This window comes from Salvelinus alpinus, chromosome 18, assembly GCF_045679555.1.
Source record: "Salvelinus alpinus chromosome 18, SLU_Salpinus.1, whole genome shotgun sequence".
Taxonomy (NCBI): Eukaryota; Metazoa; Chordata; class Actinopteri; order Salmoniformes; family Salmonidae; genus Salvelinus; species Salvelinus alpinus.
Genome location: NC_092103.1, coordinates 39,138,444 through 39,158,719, shown reverse-complemented (window position 1 = coordinate 39,158,719; position 20,276 = coordinate 39,138,444). Strand labels below are relative to the sequence as shown.

General features: G+C 42.0%; 1 protein-coding gene across 3 annotated transcripts in view; it reads right to left on the bottom strand.

Moving 5' to 3' along the window:
- nek6 (NIMA-related kinase 6) overlaps window positions 1–19,923 on the bottom strand; it is an 86,990-nt gene extending 67,067 nt beyond the window's left edge. The window contains exon 1 of one of the 3 annotated variants that reach the window (XM_071351262.1): window positions 19,674–19,923. The gene's annotated coding sequence lies outside the window, so the exon portion shown is untranslated. Of the gene's footprint in view, window positions 1–2,541; window positions 2,592–19,344; window positions 19,369–19,673 lie in introns of those variants that run through there. The other 2 variants (XM_071351266.1, XM_071351264.1) reach the window with 2 other exon arrangements.
- Between the last annotated feature and the right edge of the window lie 353 nt (window positions 19,924–20,276).

Here is a 20,276-nt window from a genome sequence, read left to right as displayed (position 1 = left end):
ATGTTGAAATGAGTATGTGCTCACAACCTGCCTGTCTGCCAGAAACACTGTAGTTTGCCATGCACGGATGTAAAACCTATCCATCCTAGGTAAAGGCAACTCTGCTACCTTTTTCTTGAGATTTACAGACAGTCTTTTTTTGTGGGGCTCTAAGTACTGTTCGACTTGTACGAACATGCTAGTTTGATCTCGAGACAAACAAGGAAAGGTGATGCAGTGAATCGGAGGCCTTATTCTATTTTTGGGTTCTATCTCATGCGGTTACTACTTTTAGTTCTACCATGGTTTTCTTCTATTTTTTGTTGCTGCAATTCCTTTAAAAGTTTCTTTGCCAAGTGGAGCAAGCCTAATCTGTCGTTCCTCAACACCATTGATACACCCAAAAGCGCACAAACCGAAGCGGTACTGTATGAACACGTGCGCACACACACACAGTGTAAATATTACACACACGCACACCTGCACCAACATACACAACCCACACACGCACACACACACACACGCACACACACACACACATAATCCTGTGCTCTCCAATGACTCACACAGCCACCATTTACCAGCAAACATTTCAACATGGATATTGTTCAAGTCTGCCTCGGTCTGACTAGTGCCTGAAATCCCTCTGGCAGATAGCAGATCTAAACTCAGACAGACAAGCCGAGGGTAAGAGAGGAGAAGGAAGACGGGATCTATTTTTTTCTTTCTCTCTCTCTTCCTGGTCTCCCTCTCCCTGTCTCTCTCTCCCTCTCTACCTCCAATTGAACTCGAGTCAAGTTTTGGGCTGACTAGCACATGATCCTCAGATGAGGGAGTGGTGGCGTGCACCCCGGACATTTGACAATGAGACAGAAAGCCAGGTTTGGATCTTTCCCTTCCCTGCACTGTAGCCGCTTGGAATTTAGTCAGCAGCATACTGTTATAAACTACAGCAGCAGTGGGCATGGAGTTGCTTAGCAACATCAACACTGTATTTTCTTTTGTGTTTTCTTGCAATTCGGTCTTGGGTATTCTGAGACCAGGATTAAAGAATGCTATCCTGCAGTATGGAATTTTAATCTATGTTCGCATTTACATCTCAGTATAATCCAAGTCTAAGCGTGTAGTTGCATTGATGTCTTCTGAGTGGGTCCAGATGGAAATTCCTCATGCAGATAGAAAATATTTGAAATCAGTCTATAATTAAAATACCTACAGAATTAATTAAACTCAAACCGTAAACTGCAGGGCAATTCCACGATAACGGAATTATGCTGAGACTGATTTTTCACTCAGTATAATTCTGTTACCATGGAATTGCCCTGCAACAAAACAACAGTAGCTACAGTTTTTCAAAGCAAAATGCTGTCAACCACTTAAGGTCTGATCAACAACAGTTTCAATCAACAGTTGTTGATCAAAATACTCTGCCAGGCTCTAAGAGCTTGCCATACTAATGCAGAGAGTAAAGAGAAGCTTGCAGTGTTGACTGTGGACCCTAAAGCTCAGGATTTTCCCCACGTTTCTGGAACTCTCTCTCTCCCTCTAGTGATTACTGACTCTGAAGGAATCAGAGGAACGTACATTACATGATCAAAAGTATGTGGACACCTGCTCGTCAAACATCTCATTCCAAAATCATGGGCATGGAGTTGGTTCCCCCTTTCCAGCTATAACAGCCTCCACTCTTCTGGGAAGGCTTTCCACTAGACTGGAACATTGCTTTGGGGACTTGATTCCATTCAGCCACAAGAGCATTAGCGAGGTCGGGCACTGAGGTTGGGCGATTAGGCCTGGCTCGCAGTCAGTGTTCCAATTAATCCCGAAGGTGTTGGATGGGATTGAGGTCAGGGCTCTGTGCAGGCCAGTCAAGTTCTTCCGCACCGATCTCGACAAACCATTTCTGTATGGACCTTGCTTTGTGCATAGGGTCATTGTCATGCTGAAACAGGAAAGAGCCTTCCCCAAACTGTTGCCACAATTTTGGAAGCACAGAACCGTCTAGAATGACATTGTATGCTGCAGCATTAGGCCTAGCCCAAACCATGAAAAACAGCCCCAGACCATTATTGCTTTAATAAGCCCAATCATTGTGCAACAATTCTAAAGGCATTCGTGTGAAGAAAAAAACAAAAAACAATGGCCACAATTATAAAGAGCTACTATTTTTATTTCTCAACTGGTAATTGAAGTGTGCATCCCATTTGCCATGAGCAAGTAGGCAGGCTTCAGTGTGTCACACACCACTTAGAGTAGACCTTTCTTTTCACAGGAAAATAAGCCTTTTAAAAAACACATTTCATGCAATTCTACTACACTTTATATGACTGGAGACATTAGCAGAATCTGTTTTAATACAACAGAAATGTCAGGGTAGCCTACTCTGCTGACACTGACAAACAGATCAATAAAAACTACGTCTGATCCATTTATAAGGCCTATGAAAAGGGGATACACAAACACAATATGACGTCAATCTAACCTGGAGGAGGAAATTATTTTCCTAAAACAAACAAAAGTGGTATTGACCCAATGATAAAGACAGTGAACATGCACACTCACCAGGCATATGGCTGATGTTCTCCGCTCAATGAAGTTGAGAATTTTGATAACTAAAAGACAGATTAGAGTATTTTCAGTGTCTTCTCTTTACAGCAATAGACATTTGTTTTACAAACTGTTTTTCTGCAATTGCATTTTTAAATATTACGATATGCCTGGCTGGGTCTCTTTGCTTTTCACTGACAGTCGCAACTCAAAAATCATGTATTTGGTATTTGCCACGCACTCTGTCCAAATTGCAGGCCCTTCCGACTGTAGGCTATGCGATAATTTTTTTTGTAAATGTAGGACAAAACACACATCACGAGAAGAGAGACAACACAACACTAAATAAAGAGAGGGCTAAGACAACAACACATCATGGCAGCAACACATGACAACACATCATGGCAGCAACACATGACAACATAGCATGGTAGCAACACATGACAACATAGCATGGTAGAAACACATGACAACACAGCATGGTAGCAACACATGACAACACAGCATGGTAGCAACACATGACAACACATCATGGCAGCAACACATGACAACATAGCATGGTAGCAACACATGACAACATAGCATGGTAGCAACACATGACAACATAGCATGGTAGCAACACATGACAACACAGCATGGTAGCAACACAACATGACAACAACACGGTAGCAGCCCAAACATGTTACAAACATTGTTAGGCACAGACAACAGCACAAAGGGTAAAAAGATAGAGACAACAATACATCACGTGAAGCAACCACAAGTAACAGTGAGCAAACAGAAACACACCACATGCGAGCTATACATACTCCAACACACAAACACAGACAAACATGAGTATTAGACAATAGGGTTGAACATTTTGGGGAATATTCAGAGGTGGAAACTTTCCGTGGGAATTAACGGGAATATATGGGAATTAACGGGAATATATGGGAATTAACGGAAATATATGCAAATAAATATTAATTGCATTTAAATGTAGATGTTTTTTGCATTGGATATATTTACCATATCACATAGAGACAGAAACATACAACTTTTACCTTATAATAAGTAGACATAATTGCAAATGATTAAATCCTTACAATAGAAATATAAAAAACGATTTAGTTACAAATTGAACTTTAATTAAATGAGTTGACTCTTCACATGGGATGATTTCACTGAACAACAAAAGAAAGGGAATATTGAACGATCCACAATGATCAATCGCACCTTCCAAAAACGTTTTCAACATACAGTTGAAGTCAGAAGTTTACATACACCTTAGCCAAATACATTTAAACTCAGATTTTCACAATTCCTGACATTTAATCCTAGTAAAAATTCCCTATCTTAGGTCAGTTAGTATCACCACTGTAACGATCGTCCTGGGAAGAAGGTGAGGACCAAAGCGCAGCGTGGTACGTGTTCATGTTTGTTTATTGACACTGAACACTAAATACAAAAATAACAAAGGGAATAACCGAAACAGTCCTGAAAGGTGAAAAACACTAAACAGAAAACAACTACCCACAAACACCAGGTGGGAAAAGGCTACCTAAGTATGGTTCTCAATCAGAGACAACGATAGACAGCTGCCTCTCATTGGGAACCATACCAGGCCAAAACATAGGGGGGAAAACTAGAATGCCCACCCCAACTCACGCCCTGACCAAACCAAAATAGAGACATAAAAAAGGAACTAAGGTCAGGCCGTGACAACCACTTTATTTTAAGAATGTGAAATGTGAGAATAATAGTAGAGAGAATTATTTATTTCAGCTTTTATTTCTTTCATCACATTCCCAGTGAGTCAGAAGTTTACATACACACAATTAGTATTTGGTAGCATTTCCTTTAAATTGTTTAAACTTGGGTCAAACGTTTCGGGTAGCCTTCAACAAGCTTCCCACAATAAGTTGGGTGAATTTTAGCCCATTCCTCCTGACAGAGCTGGTGTAACTGAGTCAGGTTTGTAGGCCTCCTTGCGCACACTTTTTCAGTTCTGCCTACACATTTTCTATGGGATTGAGGTCAGAGCTTTGTGATGGCCACTCCAATATCTTGACTCCTTAAGCCATTTTGCCACAACTTTGGAAGTATGCTTGGGGTCATTGTCCACTTGGAAGACCCATTTGCGACCAAGCTTTAACTTCCTGACTGATGTCTTGAGATGTTGCTTCAATATATCCACATCATTTTCCTCCCTCATGATGCCATCTATTTTGTGAAGTGCACCAGTCCCTCCTGCAGCAAAGCACTCCCACAACATGATGCTGCCACCCCCATGCTTCATGTTTGGGATGGTGTTCTTCGGCTTGCAAGCCTCCCCCTTTCTCCTCCAAACATAACGATGGTCATTATGGCCAAACAGTTCTATTTTTGTTTCATCAGACCAGAGGACATTTCTACAAAAAGTTTGATCTTTGTCCCCATGTGCAGTTGCAAATCGTAGTCTGTCCTTTTTATGGCGGTTTTGGAGCACTGGCTTCTTCCTTGCTGAGTGGCCTTTCAGGTTATGTCGATATAGGACGTGTTTTACTGTGGATATAGATACTTTTGTACCTGTTTCCTCCAGCATCTTCACAAGGTCCTTTGCTGTTGTTCTGGGATTGATTCGCACTTTTGGCACCAAAGTACGTTCATCTCTAAGAGACAGAACGCGTCTCCTTCCTGAGTGGTATGACAGCTGCGTGGTCCCATGGTGTTCATACTTGCATACTATTGTTTGTACAGATTAACGTGGCACCTTCAGGCATTTGGAAATTGCTCCCAAGGATGAACCAGACTTGTGGAGGTATACAATTCTTTTTCTGAGGTCTTGGCTGATTTCTTTTGATTTTCCTATGATGTCAAGCAAAGAGGCACTGAGTTTGAAGGTAGGCTTTGAAATACATCCACAGGTAGGTACACCTCCAATTGACTCAAATTATGTCAATGAGCCTATCAGAACCTTCTAAAGCCATTACATCATTTTCTGGAATTTTCCAAGATGTTAAAAGGCACAGTCAACTTAGTGTATGTAAACTTCTGACCCACTGGAATTGTGATACAGTGAGTTATAAGTGAAATAATCTGTCTGTAAACAATTGTTGGAAAAATTACTTGTGTCATGCACAAAGTAGATGTCCTAACCGACTTGCCAAAACTATAGTTTGTTAACAAGAAATTTGTGGAGTGGTTGAAAAACGTGTTTTAATGACTCCAACCTCAGTGTATGTAAACTTTCGACTTCAACTGTACATCTTTAAAATGATAGTCTAGAAACTAAAGCTTTGGTTGTCTTCTTCTCAGGCCTACATGTCTTCTCCCTGGACCTCCTCAATGTCCACTCTGATGCCTCATCTTCACTGTCACTTTCCAACCTTGTTGAGGATGGCTCGTTGTCAGGCTCAAAAAGACTCAAATTTGCCCGGATGGCCACCAACTTTTCAACGCTTGTATTGGTAAGCCTTTGGTATGTGTGTTCCCAAACAAGGACCAGTTGCGTTCTGAGGCGGCTGATGTTGGTGGGATTTGGAGGATGATGGAGGCAACAGGAGAAAGAGCCTTAGATTCACAAAGTCCCTTCCACCAGGTGGCTGATGAGATATGTTGCCACGACTGCCATATTGCATCTCCATCCCAAAGCTCTTGCTTTGAAGTGTACTTTACCAGACTGCCAAGAACCTTGCCCCTATCCAGGCCAAGGTGGCGAGACACGGTAGTGATGACACCATAGGCCTTGTTGATCTCTGCACCAGACAGGATGCTCTTGCCAGCATACTTGGGGTCTAAGATGTACGCTGCAGCGTGTATGGGCTTCAGGCAGAAGTCTTCACACTTTTTGATGTATTTCAGAAGTGCAGTTTCCTCTGCTTGGAGCAGCAGTGAAGTGGGCAGGATGGCATTGTCTCCCTCAATCCATGCAATGGCTACTGCTATAGGTTTTCAGGCTGCTTACCACTCTCTCCCAAATTACATCATCCAGGAGGATCCTCTTGATGGGGCTGTCCATATCGGCAGACTGTGATATGGCCATTTCTTGGAGAATCCTTCCCCTCCAGGAGACTGTCAAACATGATGACAACTCCACCCCAACGGGTGTTGCTGGGCAGCTTCAATGTGATGCTCTTATTCTTCTCACTTTGCTTGGTGAGGTAGATTGCTGCTATAACTTGATGACCCTTCACATACCTAACCATTTCCTTGGCTCTCTTGTAGAGTGTATCCATTGTTTTCAGTGCCATGATGTCCTTGAGGAGCAGATTCAATGTATGAGCAGCACAGCCAATGGGTGTGATGTGAGGGTAGGACTCCTCCACTTTAGACCAAGGAGCCTTCATGTTCGCAGCATTGTCTGTCACCAGTGCAAATACCTTCTGTGGTCCAAGGTCATTGATGACTGCCTTCAGCTCATCTGCAATGTGGAGACCGGTGTGTCTGTTGTCCCTTGTAGAATACTGGTTGAGGGGTGGAGATGATGCAGTTAATTATTCATTGCCCACGAACATTTGACCACCCATCAGAGATGATTGCAATGCAGTCTGGTTTCTCTATGATTTGATTGTCCTTCACTTGAACTCTGTTGAACTCTGCATCCAGAAAAGTAGGAGATAAAGCACGTCTGGTTGGAGGGGTGTATGCTGGGCGAAGAACATTCAGAAATCTCTTCCAATACACATTGCCTGTGAGCATCAGCAGTGAACCAGTTGCATACACAGCTCGAGCAAGACATTCATCAGCATTTCTCTGACTACGTTCCTCCATTGAGTCAAAACAACTTCTGATTCCAGGAGGACCATGAGCTGTTGCTATCGATAAGGTGTCGAATAGAAGTAGAGGGACTTTTGTCAGAGGTTGCTTGTTGTGAGCACTGAGGGAACTTTATGCACTTGGCCAGATGATTCTGCATCTTTGTTGCATTCTTCACATATGATTTCGCACAGTATTTGCAAATGTACACAGCTTTTCCTTTTTGCATTAACAGCATTGAAATGTCTCCACACATCAGATAGTGCCCGTGGCATTTTCCTGTAAAGATTAGGAAAAAAATGTTTTGTAAACACCAAATGCAATTCCATGTACAGATAAATAGTTATGCATTTAGATTAAACAACTCCTTTGTAAGATAAATGTTTTTAAAATGAAGCATGTATGGAAACAGGTGAATTAACACTCCTCTGTTAGCAGGCTCAAGCAAGCTAAAACCCACATGGTAGCAAAAACTAACTAGCAGAAATTGTTAACAAGTTAGAAATGATTTAAACACACTTTGCTGTAGGCTACTATTTACTAGTTAATAAAAAAATAATGTATGTCATATGAAATATATTCACCCCACCCAGTATTGTAATCAAAACTTACCAGAAAGCATGTAGTCCTTAGCTCAGACAGTGCAGTAGTGTGGGCTCAATAGCATCTCATTAGTGTGCAAGATCTTGAGAATCAGCTGTACATGTGGTGGAAGAGTGCACTGTGCATGCAGAGGGTTGCAATTCCATTGAATTGGGGATAGTTTAACCACAATATGCCACAAGATCTAGAATTGCCTTACGTGTATCCCACAAAAAAGGTTCACTGTTATAAGCTAACTTTTTTGATGAATTTAAGCAAAATTCCTAAAATTCCCGGGTTTAACTTCCCATGGAAAATTCTGGAAATTTACCGGAAAGTCCACTGTATAATGAAGCATGCTCTGTTCCTAAACAGTGGGCTAGTTAAAAGCTGTTCTGTTCCCAAACAGTGGGCTGACTAAAAGCTGCTCTGTTCCCAAACAGTGGGCTGGCTAAAAGCTGCTCTGTTTCTGCTCTTTAAGACTTGTTTACAGTGTCATGGTAAAGACCAGAACCTCTTTAGGCAGATCAAAGGACCACGGCTGCTTCTCCCTCTGAACGTCAATGAGGATGCGGCCTGCTTTCACTCACTCCACTCCTCTCCTTTTCGTGACAGGGCCTCAACCACAAATGGAGCCCCCCACAGACACACACCCTAACATCCACGACAGCACCACAGTAAAGGCTGTCCATGTAAAAGCTTCCAAGACCAGTGGCAGACAGGCAGACAAGACAGGCAGACAGACAAGTCACTCCCCTGTACAACAGTACTGCATTCAAGGCTACTTCTGACATACACTCAAGTCATACACACCGAGTCATACAAAACCGCAACACCCACATGCAGTGATTGATACATGACCCAATCACACAAACAGACAAACACATTTAAACCACCAAGCCTAATTAGACACTCAATCATAGTAGATACAGTACACCCCCCCTCCACCTCTCCATTTCACCACACCGTGACGGCTGGGTGAGGGAGGAGCAAAATGAATGACAGCTCCTACATCTAATAGATAGGGGTTACGCATTAATGGGGACGGTCCCTGTAAACCACGTTCCGCCCTCGCCCCTGTCCCCCACCCACCTCTGATTAACCCCCTAGAGTCGATGTCCGCGCCCCCATGGAAATCTAATTAGCATAATAATAAAGAATCAGTCAGTTTAAAGTAGAGATATCTGTTTTTTTGCATTGGCTGCATCTCAATCAATCGCATCTGCCGAAATAAGCCTTCCGCATCTGAGTTGAAAGGTGGCAGAGCTAGAGAGGTGTTTGTCAGACCATGAGACATCCTGAAAATCGGTATACTCACGAAAACGTCTGTAGCGTCCGAACGGTTTGGCCTAGAAAAACAAACTCCATGGAAAGGTGAGACTCTCACGAACACAATGGTGTTTTCAGTTTTGCTCTTCGACCCCCACAAGCATCACGGGACTTGACTAAAGTCGGTACAGACGATCTGCCAACTTTTGTCTGTAGCGTCCGAACAGGAAGGGTGGGCCACTCACGAACACGTACACGTTGGTTGTTTTGCTCTAGGACACACAAAAGCCTCACAATACCAGTCTGAAGGTAGCCAGGTGCCAGTTTAAAAAATGAATGGAAGTATAATGCATTCGGGAAGTATTCAGACTACTTCCCTTTTTCCACATTTTGATATGTTACAATCATATTCTAAAATGTTTTCAAATAATTTTTTCCCTCATCAATCTACACACAATGCCCCATAATGACAAAGCGAAAACAGCTTTTTATACATTTTTGCAAATGTATATATATTTTTTTCTAATAAATACCTTATTTACATAAGTATTCAGACCCTTTGCTGTGAGACTCAAAATTCAGCTCAGGTGCATCCTGTTTCCATTGATCATCCTTGAGATGTTTCTACAACTTGATTGGAGTCCACCTGTGGTAAATTCAATTGATTGGACATGATTTGGAAAGGCACACACCTGTCTATATAAGGTCCCACAGTTGACAGTGCATGTCAGAGCAAAAACCAAGCCATGAGGTCGAAGGAATTGTCCGTAGAGCTCTGAGACAGGATTGTGTCAAGGCACAGATCTGCAGCATTTAAAGTCCCCAAGAACACAGTGGCCTCCATCATTCTTAAATGGAAGAAGTTTGGAACCACCAAGACTCTTCCAAGAGCTGTCCGCCAGGCCAAACTGAGCAATCGGGAGAGAAGGGCCTTGGTCAGGGACGTGACCAAGAACCCAATGGTCACTCTTGAAGGAGCTACAGAGTTCGTCTGTGGAGATGGGAGAACCTTCCAGAAGGACAACCATCTCTGCAGCACTACAGCAATCAGGCCTTTATGGTAGAGTGGTCAGACGGAAGCCACTCCTCAGTAAAAGGCACATGACAGCTCGCTTCATTTTCCAAAAAGGCACCTAAAGGACACTCAGACCATGAGAAACAAGATTCTCTGGTCTGATGAAACCAAGTTTGAATTCTTTGGCGTGAATGCCAAGCGTCAGGTATGGAGGAAACCTGGCACCAACCCTACGGTGAAGCACGATGGTGGCAGCATCATGCTGTGGGGATGTTTTTCAGCGGCAGGTACTGGGAAACTAGTACAGAGAGATCTTTGATGAAAACCTGCTCCAAAACACTCAGTACCTCAGACAATATAAAAACTCAGCAAAAAAATAAATGTCCTCTCACTGTCAACTGCGTTTATTTTCAGCAAACTTAACATCTGTAAATATTTGTATGAACATGAAAATATTCAACAACTGAGACATAAACTGAAAAAGTTCCACAGACATGTGACTAACAGAAATTGAATAATGTGTCCCTGAACAAAGGGGGTAACAGTAGTAACAGTCAGTATCTGGTGTGGCCTTCAGCTACATTAAGTACTGCAGTGCATCTCCTCCTCAGGGACTGCACCAGATTTGCCAGTTCTTGCTGTGAGATGTTACCCCACTCTTCCACCAAGGCACCTGCAGACATTTCTGGGGGGAATGGCCCTAGCCCTCACACTCCGATCCAACAGGTCCCAGACATGCTCAATGGGATTGAGATCCGGGCTCTTCGCTGGCCATGGCAGAACACTGACATTCCTGTCTTGCAGGAAATCACGCACAGAACGAGCAGTATGGCTGGTGGCATTGTCATGCTGGAGGGTCATGTCAGGATGAGCCTGCAGGAAGGGTACCACATGAGGGAGGAGGATGTCCTCCCTGTAACGCACAGCATTGAGATTGCCTGCAATGACAACAAGCTCAATCCGATGATGATGTGACACACCGCCCCAGACCATGACGGACCCTCCACCTCCAAATCGATCCCGCTCCAGAGTACAGGCCTCGGTGTAACGCTCATACCTTCGACGATAAACGCGAATCCGACCATCAACCCTGGTGAGACAAAACCACAACTCGTCAGTGAAGAGCACCTTCTGCCAGTCCTGTCTGGTCCAGCAACGGTGGGTTTGTGCCCATAGGCGACGTTGTTGCCGGTGATGTCTGGTGAGGACCTGCCTTACAGCAGGCCGACAAGCTTCAGTCCAGCGATCCTGTGCAGGTGTTGTTACATGTGGTCTGCCACTGCGAGCACGATCAGCTGTCCGTCCTGTCTCCCTCTAGCGCTGTCTTAGGCGTCTCACAGTACGGACATTACAATTTATTGCCCTGGCCACATCTGCAGTCCTCATGCCTCCTTGCAGCATGCCTAAGGTACATTCACGCAGATGAGCAGGGACACTGGGCATCTCTCTTTGGTATTTTCAGAGTCAGTAGAAAGGCCTCTTTAGTGTCCTAAGTTTTCATAACTGTGACCTTAATTGCCTACCGTCTGTAAGCTGTTAGTGGCTTAACGACCGTTCCACAGGTGCATGATCATTAATTGTTTATGGTTCATTGAACAAGCATGGGAAACAGTGTTTAAACCCTTTACAATGAAGATCTGTGAAGATATTTGGATTTTTACGAAATATCTTTGAAAGACAGGGCCCTGAAAAAGGGACGTTTCTTTATTTGCTGAGTTTATATATACAGTTGAAGTCAGAAGTTTACATACACCTTAGCCAAATACATTTAAACTCCGTTTTTCACAACTCCTGACATTTAATCCTCGTAAAAATTCCCTGTTTTAGGTCAGTTAGGATTACCATTTTATTTTAAGAATGTGAAATGTCAGAATAATAGAATGATTTATTTCAGGTTTTATTTCTTTCATCACATTCCCAGTGGGTCAGAAGTTTACATACACTCAATTAGTTAACTTGGGTCAAACGTTTCGTGTAGCCTTCCACAAGCTTCCCACAATAAGTTGGGTGAATTTTAGCCCATTCCTCCTGACAGAGCTGGTGTAACTGAGTCAGGTTTGTAGGCCTCCTTGCTCGCACATGCTTTTTCAGTTCTGCCCACAAATATTCTATGGGAGATTGAGGTCAGGGCTTTGTGATGGCCACTCCAATACCTTGACCTTGTTGTTCTTAAGCCATTTTGCCACAACTTTGGAAGTATGCTTGGGGTCATTGTCCATTTGGAAGACCCATTTGCGACCAAGCTTTAACTTCCTGACTGATGTCTTGAGATGTTGCTTCAATATATCCACATAATTTTCCTCCCTCATGATGCCATCTATTTTGTGAAGTGCACCAGAAAAAAATATATATATTTTGATTTCCCCATGATGTCAAGGAAAGAGGCACTAGGTTTGAAGGTAGGCCTTGAAATTCATCAACAGGTACACCTCCAATTGACTCAAATTATGTAAATTAGCCTATCAGAACCTTCTAAAGTCATGACATAATTTTGTAGAATTTTCCAAGCTGTTTAAAGGCACAATCAATGTAGCGTATGTAAACTTCTGACCCACTGGAATTGTGATTAAGTGAATTATAAGTGAATTAATCTGTCTGTAAACAATTGTTGGAAAAATTACTTGTGTCATGCACAAATTATATGTCCTAACCGACTTGCCAAACGTATAGTTTGTTAACAAGAAATTTGTGGAGTGGTTGAAAAACGAGTTTCAATGACTCCAACCTTTGTGCATGTAAACTTCCGACCATATATATTTTTTGTTGTTGAAAGATTTCTATAAAACAGTTTTTGCTTTGTCATTATGAGGTTTTATGTGTAGATTGATGAGGGGGAAAAACTATTTAATCAATTTTAGAATAAGGCTGTAACGTAACAAAATGTGGAAATAGTCAAGGGGTCTAAATACTTTCCAAATGCACTGTATATATGTAGATTGTTTAGTGCCTAAAATAAATACATGTAAAAAATATTTTTTAAATTGGTTCCTGATCTTTCTTGTATCTCTCAGATATAAGACAGACACTTCAGAACAAATGTCCTATGGATATATTTGTTTTACTATCTATTTATCCATGTTAATATCTATTTATCTATCTATCTATCTACTATCTATTTATCCTGTTAATCGTTGCGTTTCTATGGGCTAATAGCAGTAAGGCCAAATTCAATGTTTAATAAAATTATTTGTTTATATATATTTTTTGATACCTTAAGGCAGGGATCATCAACTAGATTCAGCTGTGGACCAATTCTTTCTTGACAGGATGGTCTTAGTGCCGGAACATAATTACGAATATGAAGCCCAAACAGATATAATGTTTGACTAAAACAATCATTTCAAACCTTGTTTACATTTGTATACGATCACTTGTCTCTATTATGCTAGGGAATACATGGGAATAGATTTCTTAAATTAATTAATAAAAAAATATATAGATATTGATTTTAGCATTTGCAAATTGGCTTAGTCTCGTAGTGAGGAGCCTATAGTTTGATAGCTAGATTCATTGGATCTGATTTCCTGGTGTTTTTACAGTCTTTTATGTCCAACAATGAAAAAAATACAAAAGTATATAAATGTTTTTATTTTTATTCAGAAAACTTGGGGGGCCAAATAAAACCAGTTTACGGGACGGCCAGTTGGGGAACCCTGCCTGTGATTCAAAATAAAATAGCTAAATGATCCTTGGTATGACCATCTTAAAACAATTCCATATGTTAGCTTAGATGTAAGGATTACGGCAATTAAAAGCACTGGGCCACTACTGGCTGCCAATGGTTCTGTGCCTGACCTAGATCCCTGGATTCCCTGCTTCCATCCTGCACGGAGAGGACAATGGATCCCTAGTGGTACCTGAGCGACATTAATGATCCAGTTTGCTTGGCTTTGCCCTGGGACTGGGTCATTGACACCGAATGGGAGGTGGTCACCAGGGTGACAGGGCGACCTGCCAGACTCAGCTGGGGAAAGCAGTCCATGATCTTTTGACAGTTTGGCAGATATTTCTCACTTTTCTCGTTCCTCGCAATCCTCCGCAGAGGGAGCATTTGTTCTGTTGCTTTTTTTCCACTCAGTTGGGAAATAAGGACTGAAAATGTGACTAGATTTCTATTTATGACATTAAAATGACAAACAACCTCGTTTGTTGGAAGAAAACGTAAGTCACAAATCCAGTTCTTAAGAAAAAAATGGATCACACATGGCTCCTTAAACAATAACAGCATGGGTGTGCCGAGACTTGTCTTTCCTGTCCTTCCGAGCATTAAAAGCATTATTTTGCATTTGACTTACATTCTCTCTCTTCCTCTATATCTTTCTCTTTCCCAATCTCTGATGATGAGTCAGTCGTAATCGCTTACTGGAGTCTGAGACCGGTGCCAACTGGCAAGCGACCTTAACCTCCTCTGCACTACCAATACAGCTGCATTAATAACCGTTGATTAGTTACAAATGACAACCGGGCCTGGTGCCATGATGTTGGGCACATGTTGAGAGAGATGCATGTGTAGTGGGGTGCTACTAAGTATTTAACTTGGCCATTGTGGTGGCAGTAGGTCCCCTACTTGGTGTTCAATTGAGGAATTAGCTACTTGGGCTTCAGACTTGGGCTTTAGCTCGGCAGGCTATGGCTCTCATGTAGCTGTTGTGCATTGTGCAACCTTTACACAGGGTTTGTCTTGGGTTCTACTTTGATACCCTCTGGCTGGGACATGTTTCGAAATTACAATTATTACACAGTAATCATGTATCAAAGTACATCTTCCTGTACATCTTAGAAATAAAATTCCAAGAAGGCAACTGCAGCAGTATATCTTCCCTGGACTTTCTCTTTTAAATCTTCTAAACTGATCAAATAAAGAAACACATCAACAAATAAATAATCATGGCAATGACAGCAGGGGGGACTCTTGGAGGTGACTTCCAGAAACGGTGCTCGTCTTCAACTCTCCTTTCATCTCTCCACCAGTGAAAAAAAAGCTCAAAAGGGAGCGAGCAGCTAAGCAAGACGCAGAGCGCTAGCGACGACACTAATATGTGACATTGTGTCAGCTCCAGCCCCGTGCAGCTGTTTCCCCTTCTCCCGTCAGCTCGTAGCTCCACACACTCCAAGCCTCCCAAGAATGCCTGGGAAAGTTCTGAGGGGGGAGAACAGACGGGGGACTCTCGGGATATCAATGGCTGAGGCACAGCCCTCTACCACAGAGGAGGAGAAAAACAGCTTATTTTGCATGTTTTTCTTGCAAAACTTCTGTCTTGTCTTACATTTTAATTAGCATGCTTGGTTGATTTAGACTCATTTTCCGAGCAGTCAGACTCAGATATAAGAGGGGAAGTGACAGTGAAGAAGGGATCATTTGCATGGTAGGAAGTAGGTTTCAGATTGGAAGGAACCGGCAAGATTGGGTTGATTGAGCACGAGGTCTTTTATCACATAATGATAATGTGTATCAAATCAGCAATACCATCTGAGGTAGGTAGCTATGGTCCATCCCTCCATAAAGATACCTATACATTAGTCTTTCTCCCTCCAGCAATCCTTCACTGGTCCATCATCCCCACACTCGTCCATTATACTGGATGATGTGCCGTCAACATCATCCAGTTTAAAGCCCACCTCCCGACCTTGTCACTCTGTGAACCGCATATATTCACCTTCTCTTACTATTATCACCTTGTGCATTTGATAACGTTAATGATATTATTGGCAACTGCACTGGAAGAGAGGGAAATAAAACTGCCCTTTCTCTACTAGCCATCGGATATTTCTGAATAAATGTACTGAAAATCATAGGAAATATTTCCTATCATGGCGTAGCATGACGTGTTGTTTTGACCGACAGGGGTTTGAACCTAGCTTTAATGCGTGACTGTTTTGGCCCTATGAGCAAAAGCTTATGCATTAGTTCAGGGGGGCTTAAGCAAGTCTTCAGGTTTAAGGCAAGTTTACTCATCAAGTGAGCTTGGTTCACCAATCAACATAGTGATACATAGTGAAAAATGGGTCTTCGGTCATTCTTATGGTGAGGAGCTTGATACTTAAACCTGGCTAATACTAGACTAAATGGTTGTTTATAGACAAACGACACCAAAGTCAAATTTACATAATTACTTGCATGTTAGAGTTTTTCGTCATGAATCTTGTTCTGGAGGCAGCTCGACAGAGTTGTCACTAGCTGACACAGCCACCGTCATCAAATCAGATTTTAAACCTAACCATAACTCGTAACTCTAACCACACTGCTAACTCTAACCCTAACCTTAAAGCTAATTTTTGTTTCCATGAATTTTTACAGTATAGACAATTTTGACTTTGCAGCTGGCCTATCTAAGGGGAAATTGCTCACTTCTGCCTCCAGGACAAGACTCGTGACAATAAATTTCAACCTGCTCAATACTTGGTAATAAGGACATACATCTTTTGATCACTAAGTGTAGTTCAGTCCAGGATCAGTCTTAAGTTCCCTTTTGGTGGTTGTGTGTGTGAATTATATTCCACAAACCACAGATGTTATCAAATACATGTTGCTCTCATAACACTGATGAAGCAGATATTGACTTTAATAGGCTTGGGTACGTCGTCACGACTGAACTGGCCTGATTCTTCAGACACGCGGGTCCCTGTTGATCTGCTTGACGGAGGCCACATTTGTTTTTCCCATCCTCTTGCAGTTGCCAAAATTGTTGCGTTGGTATTTCACCTCTGACTCCAGGCCATAGTTTCGTCAATCACGCACACTGTCAGTGCCCAGTCTACAGTTTATTCAAATAACTGCCAGTGACTATGGGGTATTTTCGTGCCGTTTTGAATGACAGTGGCTTCCAGAAATGGCCTGTTCCATTTTAAGAACGCTGTCCTACACATGCCCTCACTGCATCCAGGGCCCAAGTGGGCCGAACCACACGTACGGGTGAGTGGGGCGGGTGGAAGTGGGCGATATCCAATTACCAAAGAGCAATGAGTTAAAGTATGGGTGAGATGGTCTAAAAATACAAGCGTCTATATCGGGCCTCTTGGTCACTCCTTTTGCATTTATGTAGTGTTCTGTGTGACAGCTGCGTTGCGTCAGATTGTAAAAGCCATCAGTCCACGGCCTGCTTTCTATGAAAGAGACCCTACAAGAGGATTCTGTACTCACACAGGCTCAGAGTGGTTTCAGGCAGTTGAAAGAAAGACACATATTTGGACTTTAGTTCCACCTATGAGCATCTGCAAATAGCAACAAATGTCAAAACTTTTTGGAGCAGCCATTTTGGTTCTCTGGATCAACACCAGACCAGTGCAAAACAAGGAGAGGTCACTTCCCAGTGAACTTTGATTACCTCCTAGCCTTTTCATAAGCATGATGCCTATGTATTGTAGCAGCCCATAGGAATTGCATGAAGGTCTCTGAAATGTGCATTGCATCTTGGCACGTCATGCCAATACTATTCCAAACCAAAGGGTGAGAAGAGCTGTTCGCTTTCCACATGCTGGTGGTGTTAGACCCTTGTTGTAGCACTCACCACTAGCACCTGCCCGCAACGCAGCTGACACGTGACTAATTTTAGCGAGGTATTGGGCCTGGTATGCCCACGCATCCTAACAACCTCCAAACACCACCCACTTTACCCTCATACCCACCCTTCAGTGATTACCCCTGCTCTGGTAACACGCGTCATATTCGTTTATACCACCGCATCAATGACAAATAAACAGGAGCGCCATTACGTGCATCATACTCCGATTTCACTGTAAACAAATGGATCTCTCACATCGAAACCTGGACTAACATCTGGTTATAATTTTCTGGTTGTCGAAAAGGAGAACGTGTAATACAACCTGTTATTTTACACATCAGTAACGCTGTTGTTTCACTTGTATTTTTTATTTTATTCAAACCACAAAGACCAGGGAGATTTACCAATGCCTCACAAAGAAGGGTAACTACTGGTAGATGGGGGGGGGAATAAAAAAATTGCAGACATTGAATATCCCTTTGAGCATGATGAAGTTATTAATTACACTTTGGATGGTGTATCAATACACCCAATCACTACAAAGATACAGGTGTCCTTACTAACTCAGTAGCTGGAGAGGAAGGAAACCACTCAGGGAGTTCACTATGAGGCCAATGATTACTTTAAAACTGTTACAGAGGCTGTGATAGGAGAAAACTGAGGATGTATCAACAACATTGTAGTTACTCCACAATACAAACCTAAGTGACAGAACGAAAACAAGGCACTAAAGCAATACTGCATAAAATGTGGCAAATCAATTAACTTTTTTTCCTGAATACAACGTGTTATGTTTGGGGCAGATCCAATGCAACACATTATTGAGTACCACTCTCCATATTTTCAAGCATAGTGGTGGCTGCATCATGTTATGGGTATGCATGTAATTGTTAAGAACTGGAATGTTTTTCAGGATAAAAAATAAGCAGAAGGGAGCAATGCACAGGCAAAATCCCAGAGGAAAACCTGGTTCAGTCTACTTGCCACCAATTCACCTTTTAGCAGGACAATAAAGTAAAACACAAGGCCAAATCTACACTGCAGTTCCTTACCAAGAAGACAGTGAATGCTCCTGAATGGCCGAGTTACAGTTTTGACTTAAATCTACTTGAAATCTATGACAAGACCTGAAAATGGTTGTCTAGCAATGATCAACAACCAATTTGACAGAGCTTGAATAATTTTCAAAAGAATTATGGGTAAATGTTGCACAATTCAGGTGTTGAAAGCTCTTGAAAACTTACCAAGAAAGACTCACAGCTGCAATCGCTGGCAAGGTGCTTCTACAAAGTATTGACTATGGGGTGTGAATACTTATGTAAATTAGATATTTCTGTATGTCATTCTCAATAAATTAGCAAAAATGTCTAAAACCTTGTTTTCACTTTGTCAATTTGGGGCATTGTATGTATATGGGTGAGAGGAAAAATATATTTAATACATTTTGTATACTGAATGTAACACAACAAAATGTGTAATAAGTCAAGGGGTACGGATACTTTCTGAAGGCACTGTATTCTTGTGAAAGCCTTCCATATCAATTTAACTTTTTTAATTAGACTAAATACATTTACATTGTCAGAATATTCTAAATGTATAGCAGCTATAAAAATAGAATTTGAGCGTGAGTTGAGAATAAAAAACAACGTTTCCGTACTTACTCTAGTAGTGTTGGTGTGGTAAACTGTCGCAACATATGTAACTACAGTGTTGTTGTCGAATTTGACCAACCTTGTTTTTGTCCAAAGCTGCCAGTCCGTACGGCAGCCAAACTGCCATACCCTGTAACTACAGTATTCTTTGACGAATGATTCCGCACAAAATCTAGATTTATAACTTCTTTTGACAATTCTCCAGAACGCATGAGACACATGGAGACACTGGTAAACACTCCCTGAACGAAACAAAATATGCAACAGAAATGACAGCCGAGTCCCGCGCTACTTTGTAACTTTTGTCACCAAGTCAAGTGCTGGACTGTTTTCAAGTTTGCAACTATGTTGGCTACAATGACAATGGTTCTAAAAAAGTAATGAATTCAACACGTTTGAGTATTTTACCTGATTTTGCTGAGTATTTTCTCTTCACGCTGACGTTTTGGAATAAGGAAGGTGTAAACAGAGTTACATTAATCCGTGTTGTGCAACTCCCCCTTCGACAGCTCTAAAGTTCCTTCTCTCTCTCTCTCTCTCTCCGTCGCTCTCTCTGTCCCGCGCCTCTTTTACTGTCGCATGCCACGAAGGCCACTCAAACGAATCTGACCACACTTATTCTTTTACCGGGAGGAGAAACTGTAGGAGGAAGGTCGCTCGTGCAGTCAATTCAATAGTCGAGGGCGCGAATCAACGTCACATGGACTGCATGTTTTTCGAAAATTGGGTCAAACGTCAAATAGCACAGAAACTCAACCCACTGCATATTACTGATGAATAGAGGCATAGGCTGCGAGAATATTTGCCAATGTAGCATATCTATAGCCTACACAGTTTCATAAAGTTATGGCAAACAGTATATATTTTTGAACCACTATCACAAAACCCATTCTGCTTTTTTCCCCTTCAGAGTAGGTCTAATAGTTATACAGTCAGGGCACGTGAAGCATGGTCATGCACTTTCGATACAGATATAATTTAGCACCTACAAAGTTAATTTATGTAACTTCC